This window comes from Gavialis gangeticus, unplaced genomic scaffold (assembly GCF_001723915.1).
Source record: "Gavialis gangeticus isolate Ggan-Ray unplaced genomic scaffold, GavGan_comp1, whole genome shotgun sequence".
Taxonomy (NCBI): Eukaryota; Metazoa; Chordata; order Crocodylia; family Gavialidae; genus Gavialis; species Gavialis gangeticus.
Window position 1 is genome coordinate 20,724,132 of NW_017728996.1, and position 11,174 is coordinate 20,735,305.

At 43.1% G+C, this 11,174-nt stretch overlaps 1 long non-coding RNA gene across 3 annotated transcripts in view; it reads left to right on the forward strand.

The window, feature by feature from the left end:
• The first annotated feature begins 10 nt into the window (after positions 1 to 10).
• The window catches only part of LOC109288540, a 45,823-nt gene continuing 34,659 nt past the window's right edge, over positions 11 to 11,174 (forward strand). For all 3 annotated transcript variants that reach the window (XR_002095179.1, XR_002095180.1, XR_002095178.1), the window contains exons 1-2: positions 11 to 687; positions 4,456 to 4,607. This is a non-coding gene — a long non-coding RNA (uncharacterized LOC109288540). The remainder of the gene's footprint in view (positions 688 to 4,455; positions 4,608 to 11,174) is intronic.

The window sequence follows — 11,174 nt, forward strand, 5'->3', positions numbered from 1 at the left end:
CCCCCCCCCCGCCTCCCCAGGAGAGCCCCTCACAAGTGCAGGGACACAAGGAAAGGAGCCCATTTGCAATGGCAGCACTGAAGGAGAAGCGGCCCAAAGCTGAGCGCCCTGGGGAGGGTGGCCTCAGAGCGGCCTCCACCATGAGGCAGATCTGTCCTTCAACCTCCTGCCTTGGGTCTCAAGGCACAAGGAGAGATGTCCTACCATGGTCAGGTGCCACCACCGAACGAGGCGCTGCTCCCTCAAGACCCTGCAGGGCACACCTCCCGACAGCCACAAGGCATTTGTGCCACTCACCCGTTTTGAAAATCGTTATTAGACAAGCATTGCCATATTACAAGACACCCAGACTGACTCCCTCCTGCATGGTAGGCCTTGGGCATGAACAAGCAGGGGTGAAACCTGTCATTTCAAGTGTACAGTGTGCTGGCAAATATTCATGAGCTGCCTCCTAAGTTTAAAATACCCATTAGTAAAACCAGATTGGAAGGAACAACACCCTGCAGGTGGCAAGATGGAAATAGGATGATGCTAAAATAATGCTAGAAGAAAGAGGAAAACTGAAGGACAAGCAAACTGCACTTGCTTGCGTCTCAGGCAGGGAATAGATGCTATTGCTGGACACTTTTCCATTCTCTCATCACTTCTTTCCTTGTTGCAGTTATTTTATGCCCATGCTCAGCTCAGGTAGGTTCAACCCTGCCCAGCCATCAAAACGGTATCTGTCACCTAAGACTCAAATCTTCCTGAGGGTGGATGGACAGAAAAAGTGTCCTTATAGCTCTTAGAAAGATGCCCTATTTGCTTATTTAGTTCTTCAACTTTTCAAAATATATCTATAAACATCTATATTTTCTCAGTCTTCACTAGCTATCGCATACCAAGATGGACTTTTTCATAGTTCAGGGAAATCCACTACTGAATAATTATTTTCCAGTGCTGTGCTTGATGGGGATAGACATAGATGACTGTGTGGGCCTGTTTAGCCAGCTGCTGGTATAAGTAGGTGTAACAAGTCACAGGTAATTGTTTACACCTAGTGTTTACTGTAAATTGCTGTCACTTCCTCTGGATGTTTACATGTTTTATAGCAATACTCCAGTGGGTTGTTTTCTAGTAAAGACATACAGCGTTGATGATGACCCTTTCTTCAGTGGTTTGCCTGTCCCACTCCCATTGCATGATTCATTTAGGAAATGCTGGACTCCGTGGTGTAAGAGATGGCTTATTTTACCAATTTCCTGTTCACTTCCATAGACAGAAGCATTGGGTGCTGTAGGAAAAAGTTAATACCTATACGTATTCCTTGTAAGTTCACCTCAAGGGTCACTGAACTTTGTGGCTATTTCAGCTTTAGACATCATTTATTTCCGATGTAGGCACTAGGTACGGCAAGATAAATTGGATGAACAGGCATTTGGCAGTAATAATAAACACAGTCAATAAATAACAGCAGCAGTATTTTGCTCTGTTGGAATTTTCATTCAAGACCCAAAGTTCTTTACAAAATATTCATAGGCAAAACGTCTGTATCCCTGCAAAGTGGGGAAGTATTATTACTTTCTCATCTATTTTCTAATCAGGGGCACAGAAACACAAAGATGAAATTACCTTTCCCCATGGAGAGCTGGATAGGAGGGAGTGAGGCTCGTGCCAGTTCAAAAGTCTGCATTGCTATTAACTTTTTTAATCCTACCTTGTTGTTCTTTGAGGGTTTCCTAAACTAGCAGTAGCACAAGGATTATTCTTGCAAAGATACAAAGAGTGTGCCTGAGAAGAGATTTTAACTAGACCTGTTCCGGGAATTTTTTCTTGAATGTCTTACATTATTGTTGCCTAATCTTTGCATTTTTTCCAGTATGGGCTCAGCCTAGTCTCTGACTGGGCTCCTGCCCAGTAGTGGGAGAGAAATACTTTGCAACTGGCCTTCCTTACCTCACTTAATGGGAAAAAGAGAAATAAGTCCTCTCCAGACTTATCTGCCCTTTAGAGACCATAGTCCTCTCAGTCTAACCAGGATTCCACAAGGATCTAATTTTACATTTTTAATTAAAGGCAAGGATATCTCATTGTTACAGAATGAGCTTGATGCATTTGCTCAGGGCCTTTTCTAATGGTGCTTCTAGCATACCATGAACCCTAGGAAGTGGTCCCTAATCTTTCTTAGGATTGACCTGCATTAAAACTAAAGTAAAACTTCTTTTATTTCCTTAGCGCCTTTCATTTCATAAAACCCCCAAAACATTAAAAACACTCTACACATGCAGAATTTCTGCAAAGTAACAACCCTTTTGGTAGAGGCTAGCAACCAGCCAGTCCACAGCATATTGTACAACAGTGGGAGCATGGGCAACTGGTGCCTTCTGAGTTTGAGGGGGCATCCACGGAAGCTGGCGGCAGCGGCAGGGGTGGCCCTGTCAGGCAGGGCATGTGCCCCCTGCCAGTCACCTATGAGGTAGGAAAGAAAGATATGTTTGTGGTCAAGTACATTGTGGGAGAGGGAATGCCATTCTCAGGTGTTTTCTATGTTTTCCATCTGTAAAATGGGGATTTATATAAATTCCTTTCCTTGACACTCTCTTGTTTGGTTGCAGTACAAGCTCTTTGGGACAGTGATTGTCTTTTACTAAATGTCTGCACATCTCATAGCACGTTGGGTCTCAAATTCTGCTAAGTCTTGGCTAAACAGTAGGCACACTATATACTAGCTACAATTCCTACTATAAGCACAGATAATTAACAGTAACAATAATGGTGCATCATGTCCATTCAAAACAGGTAGGATCTTTGTTTTTAAAGTTTTGTCTCAAAGGATAAACTACTTATACCTCACATATTGTCCTTGAAGAATGAATAGCTGACTTAATGCTGTTGACATTTCAGCCAGTAGACCAATGGGCTAGGTGTTTCAAATCAGACAATATTATCCGTCTACAAATATGTTAAAATAACCCTACATGTTGTATTTTATGCTACTCCACAATCCTTTCAGGATGCAGTTTTAATCCTAATTTGTGCATTCATTTACAGTGATAACACATAAATGAGTCTTTTGCATGGGCAGTAGCCTGCAATTAGCAATATGTACTCAAAGAACAAGTTATGCCATTTTTTAATAGACTACAGGATATAGGCCATCATTATTCATGAATCCTGTAATAACCTATATTCAGTGACGGAGAAATCACAGAATATTATTTTGTCAGAATTTATTTTCTTTTAATGATGTAAACTCCACCTCTTGGCAGTTCTAGACAATTTGTTTACAAACAGCCTGCCCCAGAATCAAACAACTGCAACTACAAATATTTGTGTTTACATTTTAGTTTGTGAAGAAGTTTTGAAATGGTTTTGGAGTAGTTGCCTTGGTTTTTATAAATTCCTCTTATATACTTGGTTTTCTTTTTATTTGCAGAACATTTTGCATTTTAAACATTTAGGACAGTTTGTCAAAGAGGGAAAATGATCCCCAAATCAGTAAACAGTACTGGTGGATAACCATCATATCCATACAAAAGCTCAATTTGGAATCACCCCAACTAAGACTGGGCCTCCTGTCTTTCTTCCTTGGCCTCTTACTGCTATAGATTTGTTGATATGTTAATATAAACAGCTTTGAGTTGTTAACAGTTTTTCTGAGTAATTTGGCTATGCTGTGTTAAAGCTGAGATGCATTTTTTAAACAGTCATCATATACTGTATTTCCTTTATAAGTATTTTCCTTTACATGGCTAATAGTAACAGTGGTGGCTTTTTAAATTGCCTTGTAAGCGTGCAATTCGGCTTAATATGATTACTTGCAAGCCAGCTTCAGAAGGATAAATGCAACTTTATAATAATGCAGCAGTAACCAACCAAGTTGGAGTTTACTTTAAATACCCTCTGAATTCCAAAAAGCCCATCATTTAATATTTTTATCCCATTTCACCTAATAGTAGATTAATGCACAGTAAATTTAGGCTAAGTGGTGTGTCGCAATACTACTGACAATCCTTTCTGCCTCTCCTTTGTCTGTATGTTGCCCATTTAGAGCCCAACCCTACAGGTCTCTTAATTGCACGTACAGTCCAATTTAAATCAGTGGGAACACTCAGAGATGTAAGGACCCAAAGACAGCAAACATCTTAGGCCAACAACCTGTTTGATGGTGCTGCACAGCTCTCGGCGCCCATGGGGCATATCTGTGAAGACCCCCACCCACCCACAGAGAGGCATCAGAAAGGAAACTAAGTGAGTTGTATTTTATTAGATTTATATGCCACAGTTCTCCAAAAAAAGGCTGAGTGTCTTATAATAAAAGACAAAATAACTTATTATACTGTTAAAATATTCAAAAACAATAGTAAAAGAAAACAAACTCTGTTGAAAACAGTCTAAAATCCAGAAAAACAGCACCTCTCCCCCTCCCCACTACCCTACTCACTCCTACTCCAGTGCCTCTGACTTATGTTGCAGGATTGGGACTTGTCAAGAATTTAGCACACGCTTGGGAACAACAGAAGTTGCAGTAATAGATTGTGCATTTTAACAGAAAAAAATTGCATCTCTGTGTTTTTCTGCTAAGCCAGAAAAACCATGACTAAGTCTCAATTTTAATCTGTTGAATGGTAAGTAACAATTATGGTCACATCACATCCAAATTTTGCGTTCCTTTTCCCCCCCCCATTTAATGTTCTGACAAGAAAAGAGTGGTTCCTTTATTGCTACTTGCATGTAAAGTCTTTGGGGTAAGTCTTTGAGGGTATGCTGACCACAGCAGACAGGGGCTGCACGGGCGGCATGGGTGAGGAGAAAGGAAGTCTTATCTGCCAGGGCTGCTGTTTGGGGTCAGCAGTGTCAGCTCTGATGGCAGCCCCATGGCCAGGTTTCTTGGGACCAGATCCTGGTGCCTCATTCCCTCATCTTCCCTCACAATGTGTACATTTTGGGAATGGGGCTGTGTCTGTTCTGGCGAAAGTTCCTGGGGGGGCGGGGGAGAACCATTCTGCTTGCCCCACTTTGATATGGAGCTGTGCGGCTCAGCCCTTCTGGCCAGGCAGAGGTAGTGAAGGGCTTCCTCTGTGGCAGCAAAGATTTCCAGCAGGGGTGGATGCTGGTGCTCCCTTGTAGTTGGCAGCTGGGGCAGGTGCCCTGCTCACCCTGCCCTAGTTACACTACTGCAGTTATTATTCAAAACTTTCTCAAATAACAGGAAGTCTTGCCATGGAATGGCCCACTCGATTAAAGTCTATTGTATTTATAGGTGTAGAAGGATTACATTTTAATCAGTAAATATTTCTGGGTCTATAGAAAACTAATAATAAAACCCTTTTTATTTTACTGTATGATATGTAACCTGGGCTGAGATCCCCCTCATCTGTGTGTATCCATGTGCAATGTTACCCTTGTTATGTTAGCATAACATGCCTCAGTTCTGAATAGAGTTGCCTTAGGCTGGGAAATTGTCCAGCTATTCTACTGTGGTCCATCCACACACCTTTCTAAGGTTAGAATTACCATGGCCCTGAATCAAAACCCTGTATCTAAACAGCCTTCAATTCAGGGGTGCTGGAAATCTAGATTCAGTGTAGACTGCTGCTGTTTGAGCACATCTCTGTTCTGAACAAATACACTTATATAATTTTTCACAAAACATTTACAACAGCAAAAATATTATAGGAGCCAAGTAGGATGCTCAATGAGAATGATGCATTAATCATTAACACTTTGCTTGCGGAATATTTAGCACTATTTCTTGGTAGTTGAAATGTTAAACTGTGTTTCTTATATGAAGAAGATTCATCCATACCTGCACTTCATGGCTCTTTTCCCCTCTGCATAAATAACTCAAAAGAAAACTGGCATTGGAGGAGATTTACACATCTAAAATTGGACATACACAATAAGACTCTCTCTGACTGACCCAGCAGATGCAGAGAGCATTTCTGTAACACAGACATTTACTGTCGCAGCAGATGCTGGAAAGTTGTCAATGACACAGAGGCTACTGTCCCTACAAATCTGTGTTTTTTGGGAGAATTTTCGTACCATAGACACTACTGTCCCTACAGAACTGCCTCTGCTGGGAAAATTATTGTTCCACATCCTTCTCTATCCCAGATGTGTGAGACTGCAAGAACGACAGGCATTTCTGTCAACGCATATCTGCATCTGCAGGGAATTAAATTGCCACTAACACTGCTATCCCCAGCGATCATTGAGTACATCAAATACGGAAAGGAAGGAAGCCAAACGAACCACAGAAACAATAATGTAGAAAACCTAGAACCTGATCATATAACATGCCTGCATACCGAATGTTTTTCAAGATGATCCAGGAAAAAAGAATGGCATGCATTTTCTTTTGTGTGAATTTTTTCAAAATAAAACTTTTTTTCCTGAAAAATATTGAAAGAACAAATAACTGAGCCCCCTTTTTGTGCACTAGATCCAATAAGGCAGCAGAAATACAAGCTGCCCATCACTACTGTATTAATAGCCTTAGCACCCTGTAAGAAACAAGTCTTATTTTAGCTTATTTACAGCTTACTTGTGAACAGCTTCCATTTGTGCTAGGAGTGGGGTGTATAATGTGGACCATAATGTTTAGGCCCAGACACCCAAACACATGCACTTAAGGTACTCTCACGGCTTGGGGTCAGAAATACACAATGGGCACCTCTACGCGAGATGTTACGGTGCAATAGCAATGAGCTGCTACCATGCAGTAGCCTTGCCGGGTACTAACCATGCGGCAACAGTAGTAATGAACAATTGTGCAGTAGCTCGTTGCTACTGTGCAGTTGTGTGAGGGAGAAGACGTGCAGTGGTGGTACTGCGCAGTAGTACCGGCAGTTACTGTACAGTCTGTAGCACATGTAGACTGTGCAGTAACAAGTACACAGTCTGCTGCACATTAGACATGGCCATTATGTCTGAATCATTCTGACTTGCATGCTCAAGGAGTAGGTGTACCCCAAAGCTTCAAATTTGGGCTTTATTGTAATTATGAAGTTCAGATGAATTTAATTCCTTATTCTAGCAAGTGAAACATGGCAGTAATAAAGAGAAATTATTCCTTAATCCTTTTAGTATGGCCCTTGGAATATGGATTGTATCCCTCCTTCCTTATTAGGGGATCTTCTGGTACAGCCAGAGGCAGCAGTGTTGCTAAGAGTTTTAGTACCTGTGCATTGTCAGGGAGCTAGAGAGAGCTACACAACCGGTATGGAACCCTAGAGCCTTGGCATAGTGGGTGGGGGTTTCATAGATATTTGAGCTGGAAGGGACCTCACAAAATCATTGGGTCCAGCCCCCTGCCCAAGGGGCAGGAAGTCAGCAGGGGTCAAATGATCCCAGGAAGATAGGCGTCCAAGTGTGTCTGAAAGTATCCAGAGTAGGTACTTGCAAGTAGTTTACCTGAGACCTAGTTGTTTTGGTGGGTAGAATCCCTTGTTCGTTCTGCAGGAGACCAGCAATACAAAACCTATTTGAAATATTGTGAAGGAAACCTTAGAATTCTCGCTTGGGAGGGATATGGCCCTCAGCACAGAGTACTTTACTTTTTCGGAAGCATCAGGAAGTGTCCTCTGCCAGAGGCAGCATACCAGATTTGACAGAGCAGTGGCCTGATACAGCACAGCAAATCTTCTAGTCCTTTGGAGCCGATTGTGGGAAAGCATTAAGAGTTTGGTTACTCTGCCAAACCAAGCAAAAAATCTTAAAACTCATCTATTTACCAGTTCTCACTATTACCCGCGCTATCTTTTTCAGATGCAATGACATAATTGGTTAGTGGTAGCAGTGTCATGTGTGATTCACTCCACTTTACTGGAAATCAGATAATCACATACTGCATTTAAGGAGCATTTGTTTATTTAGTCATATCATCTCAATGTGTGCTCATCCTACATTGTTTGTATACATGCTTTTTCATTTAAAATTTTGAAAATGCTACTCTTCATCAGAGTTCATTCAGAGGACAAGTTCATCAATAGTAAATACACTTTAATTGTCTGTTTCTGATATCCACTAAACCCAGCACCATACCTAGACTCCTGGCAGCCCCGGGCGAACTTTTAGTATCGGGACCCCCTTCACCAAAGATAATGATAATAAATAATAAAATACTTACCATTTTCAGGCCCCCTTTCCATCTGGGCCCCGGGCAGCCGCCAGGTTCGCCCATGCCTGTGTCCAGCCCTGACTAAACCCTTAACATTTCTTTCCTTCTGTCCCCCCAAAATAAATGGTCTATATAAGGTTGTAATACCTTCTTTCTTACAGCCTATGCGGGTGCTGGTTTAGAACTGAGGTCCACCGAAGCTGTGAGATTGGAAGAGGTGTCTAGGCAGGTTTCTATCACACATTCATTCGAGCCTTATGGAATTAAAGGGAAGTGAATTTCACCCAGAAAGAAAAATACTTTTTTTCCTGCTTTCTTTGGAGTACCCTTATAAAACCTGGCCAGGTATTTCCTGAACAGATCATAACGCTACATTGACTGTGATGATTAATATTCATCAAAGCATGAGTGATGAACCAGCATATTCAGGAGAAGAAAGTAAATGCTAAGAGATGTCAACTCTGCATTCTTTCACAGGTTATGAAATACTGAATAAAAATATTAGTGTTTTTAAATGGCATTTCATAGTGACAGTAAATGAAGCAGAGTAAGTTCTGAATCAGTTTCCAAAATTTAGGTGAGGAATTGTAGGTTTTGATTTATGATGGTGGGTAGGTTTTCCTACTATTTATGAAATAAGTGTTACTATAGCAGTCGGGGTGTGGTAAAATCTGACACAATTCACTCTGTTGGCATGCAGACTATGTTCAGTATAAATTCCTAAGCCAAGAAGTTGCACTACCCTCTAAAGACACAGTTCCACTTTCTTTCATCTTTAGATGAAGAAAATATTGAAAAAAAATGTAAACAACATACATTCTTATGAAAAAATAGCTATGTAAACCATTCCCTTTTTAACATTAATATTGCTTGGGTATTCTTGGAACTATTTATTACCATAGCAAACTATGAATATTGACCTTTTCTAATGTGGGATTCCATCTTCTATCCTACCCCTGCAATCATATTTACCTCATGCTGGTATGAGGAGAGAAGTTAGTTCTTTTTGGTTTGATATTTTCCTCTGTATGTGATTAGAGACAACGGAAAATAGCAAAAATAAAATAGGGGTAGGGGAAGACAGGGAATAAACAAAGGCACTAGGTTGTTAAAGATTGTTTAGAAAAAAGAGAGAGTTTGGCTATTCACTTTCATTGGCATCAGTTGTCCCTATGGATCTTAGTTATATTTTTGTTATAGTTAAAAGTGTTTAAGCTTGCTGGAAGCGTCAGATGATTTAAGTAGATCTCCAGTTTTAATTTCTCTTCTTGGTAACATGGAACAGCTGCCATCCAGATTTGTGCAACACAGCAAAATCAAAATAAGTCGTTAAAGGGCAGTCACTGGGAAGTGACTCTGAAGACATCATTGGATTCTTCCATTTATTTTGCCTCAGTAGCTCCAGGTCAGATTTGTTCAGTTTGAGCCTGGGTTTGGGCCTGGCATGTGATGCATGGGTGGAAGCCCGTCACACCCCTGTGAGCCCAGGACCCACCAGTAACCCCTGACCTAACCCCCAGCATAGCCAGGAGGTAAGCAGGGCCTGTGGTGGGAGGGAAATAGATAGCTGCAGGGCAGCTGAGAGGAGCCGAAGAGGGTCATGCCCAACCAGTTCCTACTTCGCCCAGACCCCCAGGGAGCCACATAACTGGAGCTTCATGAACAGAATATGCAAACAGGTGCAGGCTTGGCCTGGGATGCACGTTAGTGTGGGAGTTTGCACAGGAGGGCGAACAGGAGGGGCACGAGGCCTGAGGCGGTGAACCTGAAGAAAAGAGTCTGCACGGCAGTGGCCCAGACTACTACTGGTGCAATGGTGGTGGGGATGCACCGCACCCCGAGAATCCCCTCCAAGTCTGGGACCTCCCCCCCCCGGTACTGCTGAGACCTCCACCTAGACAGAATCCATGGTTCTGGCCTCCACTCAGATGGAACCCCTGATTTTTGTCTGTGGGGGCTGCCTGCTACACTTGCAGGCAACTGGGATCACAAGCAAAGACACTTCCCCTTATGAGGTGTGCTCCACATTGGAGACCCTGGAATACCAGATAGGGGAGCTCCAAGCTGTGGTGCAGAGGCTGCATGCCATCAGGTCAGGGGAGGCAAAAAGAAGATTGACTCCTACTGCCAGGCCTTTCACCAGAAGACAGAAGAGCCAGGGGTCTCCTGGATGAAAGTTGTCTCTGGCACCAAGGTGCACTGCACCAGGGTCACCACTCCCCTGGACCTTCGCAACAGGTATGAAATCCTCGCAGCACCAGATGAGCCAGCAGAACCACCAGCTCTTATACCTGAAGAAGAAAGACGTCCTGCAACCCCCCCTAGGAAGAAATGTAAAGTGGTTGTTGTGGGAGGCTCCCTCTCGCAGGGGACTGAGGGAGCAATCTGCCACCCTGACCCCTCAGCCCATGAGGTCTGCTGCCTCCCAGGGGTCTGTATCCGGGATGTAGCTAAGAGGATCTCCAAACTTATCCAGCCCTCTGACCACTACATGCTCCTTATCCATGTGGGCACAAATGACACAGCTTGGAGCAATCCCAGCTGGGTCATAAATGACTACAGGACTCTGGGAGTAGGGCTCAAAGTGTTGGGGGCACAAGTGGTTTTCTCCTCAATCCTTCCTGTTATGGGTCATGGGCACAGGAGGGTGAGAAGAATTTCAGCAAGTAAGCAAAAGAGTACAGCACTGTGGCCATTGTGAAGGCTTCAGCTTCTAGGGCCACAACCCACACTTCAGAGAGCAAGCCGGCGAGTTATTAGGAAGGGACGGCCTCCACCTCACTTGCATGCGGAAGAAGCTCTTTCCAGCTGGAATGGCTGGCCTGCTTGACTGGGCTTTAAACTAAGTTCTCTGGGGGAAAGGCAGATAATCCCTGGTGCAAGCCCACCAAGCATCAGCCACCAAACCATTATATATCAGGCTGTACAAGGAAACAAACTCCTACCCCACCCAAGGGATGGGGCTCTTCCAGGAATGCAGGGAAATCTAGGGCCGCTGATGGCAAGCTCACTTGCCTTTACACAAATGCCAGGAGCCTGGGCAACAAACAGGAGGAGCTGGCCCTACTCC